The sequence below is a fragment of the Suricata suricatta genome, chromosome 12 (assembly GCF_006229205.1).
Source record: "Suricata suricatta isolate VVHF042 chromosome 12, meerkat_22Aug2017_6uvM2_HiC, whole genome shotgun sequence".
Lineage (NCBI taxonomy): Eukaryota > Metazoa > Chordata > Mammalia > Carnivora > Herpestidae > Suricata > Suricata suricatta.
Genome location: NC_043711.1, coordinates 10,284,156 through 10,292,723, shown reverse-complemented (window position 1 = coordinate 10,292,723; position 8,568 = coordinate 10,284,156). Strand labels below are relative to the sequence as shown.

The window sequence follows — 8,568 nt, the reverse complement described above, 5'->3', positions numbered from 1 at the left end:
CCAGGGGGAGCGGAGGAGGGAGAGAGAGTTGGGGAGAGAGAGGGATGCAGAACTTGAGAGACTATTGAATGCTGAGAATGAACTGAGGGTTGGGGGGGAGGGGGGAGGGGGGAAGACAGGTGGTGGTGATGGTGGAGGGCACTTGAGGGGAAGAGCACTGGGTGTTGTATGGAAAACAATTTGACAATAAAATATTATGAAAAAAACTAAACTAAAATAAAATAAAATAATTAAAAATAAATAAATAAATAGCGATTGAGAAAAAAACTAATTTTATAGAGGAGTATAAAATAGTATTAATGTAATGACATCGACGTGGATCACTAATTCAAGAATAAAGTGCTAAAGACTTGAAAATAGGGGTTCCTGAGGGAAATAAAGGCAAAAATGAACTATTGGGACTTTATCAAGATAAAAACCTTCTGCATAGTGAAGGAAACAACCAACAAAACCAAAAGGCAACTGAAAGAATGGAAGAAGATATTTGCAAATAACATATTGGATAAAGAAATAGTCCAAAATCTATAAAGAATTTATCAAACTCAACTACCAAAAAATAAGTAATCCAGTTAAGAAATAGGCAGAAGACATGAATAGACACTTCTCCAAAGAAGACATCTAGATGGCTAACAGACACATGGAAAAAATATTCAATATCGCTCTTCATCTGGGAAATTCAAATCAAAATTACAATGAAATATGACCTCACACCTATCAGAATGGGTAAATTAACCACTCAGATAACAACAGATGATGGTGGTGAAGATGCAGAGAAAGGGGAATCCTCCCACACTGATGGTGGGAATGCAAACTAGTGCAGCTACTCTGGAAAATAGTGTGGGAATATCTTCAGTATGTTAAAGATAAAACTACCCTACGATCCAGCAATTGAACTACTAGGTTTTTACCAAAAGGATACAAAAATACAGATTTGAAGGGGCACATGCATACCAATACTTATAGCAGCATTATCAACAATAGCCAAATTATGGAAAGATCCCAAATATCCTTCAACCAAAGAATGGCTAAAGAACATGTGGTATATATGATGGAATATTGCCATTTGCAATTATGTGGATGGAATTAGAATGGATTACACTAAGTGAAATAAGTCAGAGAAAGACAAATATATAATTTCACTCATATGTGGAATTTAAGGAACAAAACAGATGAACATAAGGGAAGGGAAGGAAAAATAAAATAAGAAACACAGAGAAGGAGGCAAACCATAAGAGACTCTAAACTATAGAGAACAAACTGAAAATTGCTGGAGGGGGAGTAGGTGGAGGAATGGGCTAAATGGGTGATGGGCATTAAGGAGGGCACTTGTTGGGATGAGCACTGGGTGTTGTATGTAGGATGATGAATCATAAAATTCGGCTCCTGAAACCAACACTACACTATATGTTAACTAACTTGAATCTAAATAAAATCTTGGTGGGAAAAAAAAGGACATATAGGTGCCTCAGTTGGTAGAGCATGTGGCTCTTGATCTTGGAATTGTGAGTTTGAGCCCCACATTGTGTGTAGAGATTACTCTGAAAGAACACAAAAACTTAGAAATAAAAGATAACAACCAAAAGTCTTTTAAAAAGTGGGTTGGGGGCACCTGGGTGGCTCAGTTGATAAAGCGTCTGACTTTGGCTCAGGTCATGATCACACAGCTTGTGAGTTCGGGCCCTATGTTTGGCTCCGTGCTGACAGCTCAGAGCCTGGAGCCTGCTTCAGATTCTGTGTCCCTCTCTCACTCTGTCCCTCCCCAGCTCATGCTCTGTCTCTCTCTCAAGAATAAAAAAGAAAGTGGGTAGGAAGCATTATTTAAAGTTATAATTTCATCTTATATAAAGATATATTAACTTATATTTGTTTAGGAAGAAAAGGTGAACGTTAGTCAAATGACAAAGAATGCCCTTTCAAATGATGGCTGAAGGTGATGTGACTTTGAGAAATAGATCTAATCACAAAAGGCTAAAAGGTACAATAAGGAATAACAGGAATGTGAAGACAGGTTAGAAATGTGCATAAAAGATGACTTATTCATTTAAACAATGTAGAAAAAAACTTTTATACTTAAAAAAACAAGAAGGGGGAGGAAAATATGACCAAATGATAGGTTTGAGCACACAAAATGTATTAACTATCCTCCTACCCTCTAATCCATCTATATATAAATAAGAGAACTGAATAGCAAACAGTAAAGTTGCTGGAAAAACTCCAGTTCTTATGTTTGAAAACAATGCAATCAGAAGCAGGAATAGAAACACTCTAAATCTACTGAACAAAAACACAGAACTGGGACAGACAATTTGCAACAGAGAAAGTCGATGTCTGAGAAATGCACAAATATACTCATCTTGTCCAGTAAAGAAATAATTGCAATGCAACGCTTTGTAGTATATCCCTTTTCACCTATTAATTTTTTTAATTGATTGGAATACCCAGCCAGAAAAAGGACACTGAAATGTATGTCTCATGATCCATTGGTCTGAATCTTTCTCACAATATGGAAACATAATCAAATTTTCCCTCACTTAAAAATTATTAAAAAGAGGCACCTGGATGGCTCCATCAGTAAGCATCTGACTTTAGCTCAGATCGTGATCTCACAATTCATGAGTCTGAGCCCCGCGTCAGTCTCTGTGCTGATAGCTTGGAGCCTGAAGCCTGCTTCAGATTCTCTGTCTCCCCATCTCTGCACCCCTCTCCTCATGCTCTGTTTCTCTCTGTCTCTCAATAATAAATAAACATTAAATATTTTTAAATAATAAAGGAAAATCTCACTTGACTGCATATCCCTCAGAGACAATACCATACTTCTCTATTTCTCTTAATTGCTAATATTCTTGGACTTGTGTTCTACTTTCACTGAGACTATATTGTGCCACCCATTACGACTCTTCCATTACCTCTTCCATTCCATTACACTCTTCCATTCCATTACACTCTTCCATTACTAGTTAATTCTCAACAATCTCCCCTGCATTGCTGATTTCAATGTTTACTTTCCTTTCTAGGATCATAAATCAATATATTAATTAGTAAATCAAGCAAGCCAACAATCACAATGCTCTTCTGGTGCTGGGTTGCGTTGGCTCTCATGTGGCTTCATGTAAATGTTCTCACCCTTCTATTCTTTTTGGCCCTGTCCTGTGTTTTCAGACTCACCTGTAGGGGTTCTCTGGGATCAACATCTCTGTGTGGAAGTCCGAATTCCTCCCTGAATAGTTAATGATGGAGACTGAAGCTCTGCTCTCAAACAATACAGAAGGAGTCTGCTAGCCAGACTTAGGACTCCAAAAGAAATGTGTGTCCCATTCAGCCCAAGGTTGTACATGCTGAGGGACAACAATGGAAGAGATATTTACAGCTCCTTATCTATTCCTTAGGCATATTTCCCTCCTGTTGCTCCCACCCCTGAGCACATCATCCCCTCTGTGACATTGCTCTGCACAGATAGGAATTTTCCTGTAGCTTCCCTGTTGCCAAGACACCAGCTTACAAGTCAGGTGAATCTGGTCATTACACTTCCCTGAACTCACCTGTCTCCCAAGGATCTAACCTCCTAGCACTGTATCCCAACCCTGAGTTAGAGTCTTCTCCAAATACAGGAGTGAAGAATTTTTCTACTAGGTTCGTTGGGTCTCCCAAATATTGACTTGTGGTGGGACACAGCACTGATACCTCCAGAGAATTGCTATAAACCCCTCCAACAAGGTGAAGAACTGTGTTCCTTTGACATAAAACCACAAGCACTACAGTTCTTGGCTTTCATGACACTTCTGCCAAAACAGTTAAGTGTTCAATGCTTTGATATAAATTAAGAGCTGCCATTGAGTCTTACTTTATAATCTATCTTGGTAACTAAAAGGCATATATTTAGGTATAGAGTTTCAGCTTCATAAGAAGAAAAGAGGTCAGGAGATGGAGTGTGGAGATGGCTGCCCACCAATATGACTGTATTTAATACCACTGAGCTGTGCACTTAAAAATGGTTAAGATGGGGGAAAAAAAGGTGATGGGGATTGAGGAGGGTGCTTGTCATGATGAGCACTGGGTGATGTATGGAATTGTTGAATCACTGTATTGTACACCTGAATCTATTATAACACTGTACATTATTCTGGAATTAAAATTTTAAATAAAATAAAATAATAAAAATTTATAGAGTGAATAAAAAGTGGTTAAAGTGGAAAATCCTATGTTACATGTATTTTAGCACAATAAAAAATCTTTAACTAAAAAAGTGTATACTTGGAATCCTCAGGCACAATGGCTTGAGATTAACAACACCTTCTACGAGTTGTTGTTAGCTTTTTATAAAAGTCCATTCACTGAGGTCAGTACTCTTATGAGTCTCATTCCATATTTGCAGAATGGGGCTCAGAAAGGTTGAGTGATCTGCCCAACGTTGTGACCTGAGTAAGGGATGGGCTTTGATTGGAACTCCTTCAACATGTTTAGAGGCATCTTGCTCTAGCCTAGTCATTCTCATCCAGGGAAGATTTTGCCTCTTGGGGACACTTGGAAGGATCCAGTGAAATGTCTGATTGTCAGAATTGGGCAGGTGCAATTGCCGCCCCCCTCCAGTCAGTTCAGGCCAGGAATGCTGCACAACATCTACTTTTCCTGGGACAACCTTCATCACAAAGAATTATCTGCCACCAATGTCAACAGTGAAAAGGTTGAGAAACACTATACTAGACAAGCACTTCTCCAAATTCAATACACACAGAAATTATTTGCTTACCTTCCCCAAATGCAGATTCTGATTGGGCAGGGCTCATGTTGGCCCAGCAATTCTGTATTTGTATCTAGCTCCCAGGTGTTGATGCTGCAGGTACTGATCCATAGTCATTCTTTAAGCATCAAGGCTGTGGTTCATACAACTCAGTAACAACAACAAAAAAATCTGATTTAAAATTGCACAGAGGAACTAAATAAACAGTCCATAGCTCCATATTCAAGGAGCATGATGCAGGGCTCAATCCAGGACCACATGAAAATGATCTGAGCCAAAATCAAGAGTCAGACATTCATCAGACTAAGCCACCCAGACACCCTTCAAGGAGAGTTTTTATATGCAGTTGTCTGAACTAAACCAAACCCCCCCCAAAACCAGAGTTATTATGAATGTATTCTTCAAATAAAAAAATAAATGCCAAGAACAATCAGCAGCAGATTGTGATAATTGTCCTTACTTCTGTTCACTTGAATTAGTTAGCTATTGCTGCATAACAAGCCATCCTAAAAGAAAATGATTTAATCTAATGCCTTTATTACCAAATGATATTATATGTTGTGAAGTTGTTATGAGCTGTGCTTGTCTCCTCATGGATCTATAGTCAGCTGTGAGTCTCTACATTGTGTTTCTAAGGCTCATCCATGATGTCATTTGTGACTATGGTGCTCTTTTCTCTTGAACTCATATATAATCAGCTAACTCATTTCTGTATGTATTTTTATCTTCTACAGTGGAGTTCATGAGGAAGAAATAATGAACACTGGATTCACTTGGTTATAACCTGGTCTATTGGGAACACAGAATCTCTAGGAAAACATTCCTTTGTGTCCATACCAGTGTGCCCTGGAGAAATCATGTACTCTAGGTTGGAGGAGCAGGAGGAAAGCTTGCCTCATGAACAGACAGAGGAAACTATAAATATCTTTTGTGTGCAATCTCTTTGCCTGTACCACCTTGGGACCTGGCTATTGCTTCTAGAGTCTGAAGCTTGGCTAGAAGACTCATGCTATCCTCCTTCCTGCTGTCTTGTGTAGTGGCAGAGATTAGTTACCATCAATAACCATCAAGAAGGAATTCGGATTGCCACAGAGAGACCTCTCCCTCAGAGTTCCAGCCAGGTGAGTCCAGGAGTCTGGTAGGTCTAGCAGGAAAGGGTCAGAGAGAATCAAAGGCAGGTGCATGTACCTGAGGTCACCACACAGCCACCAGCCTAGCTCAGAACCCTGAGACCTCTATGGTCATTTGACTATGTGAACCATTAGATCTTCTATGTCCCTTCAATTTTATTTCACTCTCTTGCTTCTCTCTCTCTTTCTGTCTCTCAGATCCCTTCCTCCCTCCCTCTCTTTCTGATTTTGAGCAAATTGTTTGTATTTCTTTGAACACAGGACTGAATATGAGCATGCCAGTCTGACTTGTCAATTTTACTTGTCCATGAAAGGCTTGATCAATGGAATTCAGGTACAATTCTACATTGTTTGGGGGATGATAATGGATCTGGCCAGCTTGAGTTATTACGACTCCAACTTTAATCATTGGGGCTGAGGGTGAGAAGTCATGGTAAGAACACAGCTCAGAGAGCAATGATTTGGGGTGTGGTGTGTAGGTGTGCCTTGTGGAGTGAGATCCATCTTCAGAAGAGGGTTACATGGTCTAATATATTCGAAGGCAATTCTTATAATACAGAACCAGAACTCAACCAACACACGGTATTTAAGAAGAGCTCTACGTCAATTTACAGGATATTTTTGCAAGTAGATTCTAAAATACAAGTACTGTATACTGTGGGTGAGTGACTTCTTTCTCTTGAAGGTTAACCAGTGAAGATAACTATTTCCTTGAAATTGCCTCATACCACATCTTATTGCTCTCCTGTTTGTTCCCCTTCCTACATGTCTACCTGTTTTGGATTGAATAGCTCAGAATAGTATCATCCTCAGGGCCTTTGCAGAGGCCATTCCCTCTGCCAGCACACACTTGCCCAGACATTCTTATGGCTCCTGCCTTCCTTTCCCCGAGATCTCTGTTCAAATGTCACCTGTTTTCTGATCTTGACCTAACACAAATTACAAAATAACACTCATATACATGCTCTCCTTTATACCTACTCTTATTCTCTTCATAGCGCTTAACACCCTCTGATGTCTTATTAATATTTTTATTTTTTTCTATTCATTCTCCATCACTGGACTACAATGGCTTTTGGTTTTCAGTATCCTGTGCTCATTGCCTAGACAATGCCCAGAACATGTTTGATACTCAGTACATCTTCTAATACACTCTGAATACTAAGATATTCTTAGTAAAACAGTAAAATGTATGACATGTGTTGGGAAATGCAGAGAATGAGACCAAAATGTTAATCACAAATGAAATGAGAGGAATCACTTCAAAGGGACAATCCATACACAAGATAGTGAAATTAACTTCTTGACTGCACAATATAAATTGTAACATATCAACTATGTGAGTGAGGCTCTCCATACGAATTTAATGATATCCTTTTCCTCTTTCCTGGTAGTCAGTACAACCTCATGGGACCAGGAAATGATACACGGATATCAGAATTTCTGCTCCTGGGATTTTCAGAGAGCCCCAAACTGCAGCCCCTCATATTTGGGCTTTTCATCTCCATGTACCTGATCACTCTGCTTGGAAACCTGATCATCATCCTGGTTGTCAGCTCTGACTCCCACCTCCACATGCCCATGTACTTCTTCCTCGCCAACCTATCCCTCACAGACATCTGCTTCATATCTACCACCATCCCAAAGATGCTCTTGAACATCCAGACACAAAGGAAAGTAATAACCTATGAGGACTGCATCACCAAATGAACTTTTTCTTAATCTTTTCTGTGTTGGACATCTATCTCCTGGCTGTGATGGCCTATGACAGGTTTGTAGCCATCTGTCACCCCCTGCACTACACGGTCATCATGAACCCCTGGCTCTGTGGACTGGCTCTGCTTCTGGTGTGCTGGATCACAAGCATCTTGCATTCCTTGTTACAAACCTCAATGGTGTTGCAGGTATCCTTCTGTACAGAGGTAGAAATCCCCCACTTTTTATGTGAACTCAATCAATTGATCAAACTTGCCTGTTCTGACACCTTTCTTAATAACTTGGTGATGTATCTTGCAGCTATGCTGATGGCTGGTGGTCCCCTTGTTGGGATCCTTTACTCTTACTCCAAGATAGTTTCCTCCCTATGTCGGATCTCATCAGCTCAGGGCAAGTATAAGGCATTTTCTACCTGTGCATCTCACCTCTCAGTTGTCTCCTTATTTTTTTGTACGAGCCTAGGAGTGTACCTGAGCTCTGCTGCCACCCAGAGCTCCCACTCCAGTGCTGTAGCCTCAGTGATGTACACGGTGGTCATGCCCATGCTGAACCCCTTCATCTACAGCCTGAGGAACAAAGACATAAAGGGGGCTCTCATGAGGTTCTCTGCAATGGCAGTTAGAAAAGGTCCAATTGTTCTGTGGTTGAAGACTTTTCCATGATTTCAGTCCTTAAAGATTTTGAGTCAGAAGTTGTGACTTTTTAAAGCAAACTGTGGACATAGAATTACTTCTTTCATTTATTTCCTGGAATTTTTATTTTTTCAATACAGGACAATTTAGTTACTCATTTTATTAATTTCTTTACTTCTCTCTGATATCCAACCATTTCTCTTTAGTTTTTTCCATTATTTTTTATACTTTTTATGTTTATTTATTATTGAGAGAGAGAGAGAAGAACATGAGTAAGGAGGGGCAGAGAAAGAGGGAGACACAGATTCCAAAGCAGACTCCAGGCTCTGAACTGTCAGCACAGAGCCCAACA

The 8,568-nt window shown here is 39.8% G+C and overlaps 1 pseudogene; it reads left to right on the top strand.

The window, feature by feature from the left end:
• The first annotated feature begins 7,275 nt into the window (after positions 1–7,275).
• On the top strand, positions 7,276–8,246 carry LOC115274305 (annotated as a pseudogene).
• Positions 8,247–8,568: the final 322 nt, after the last annotated feature.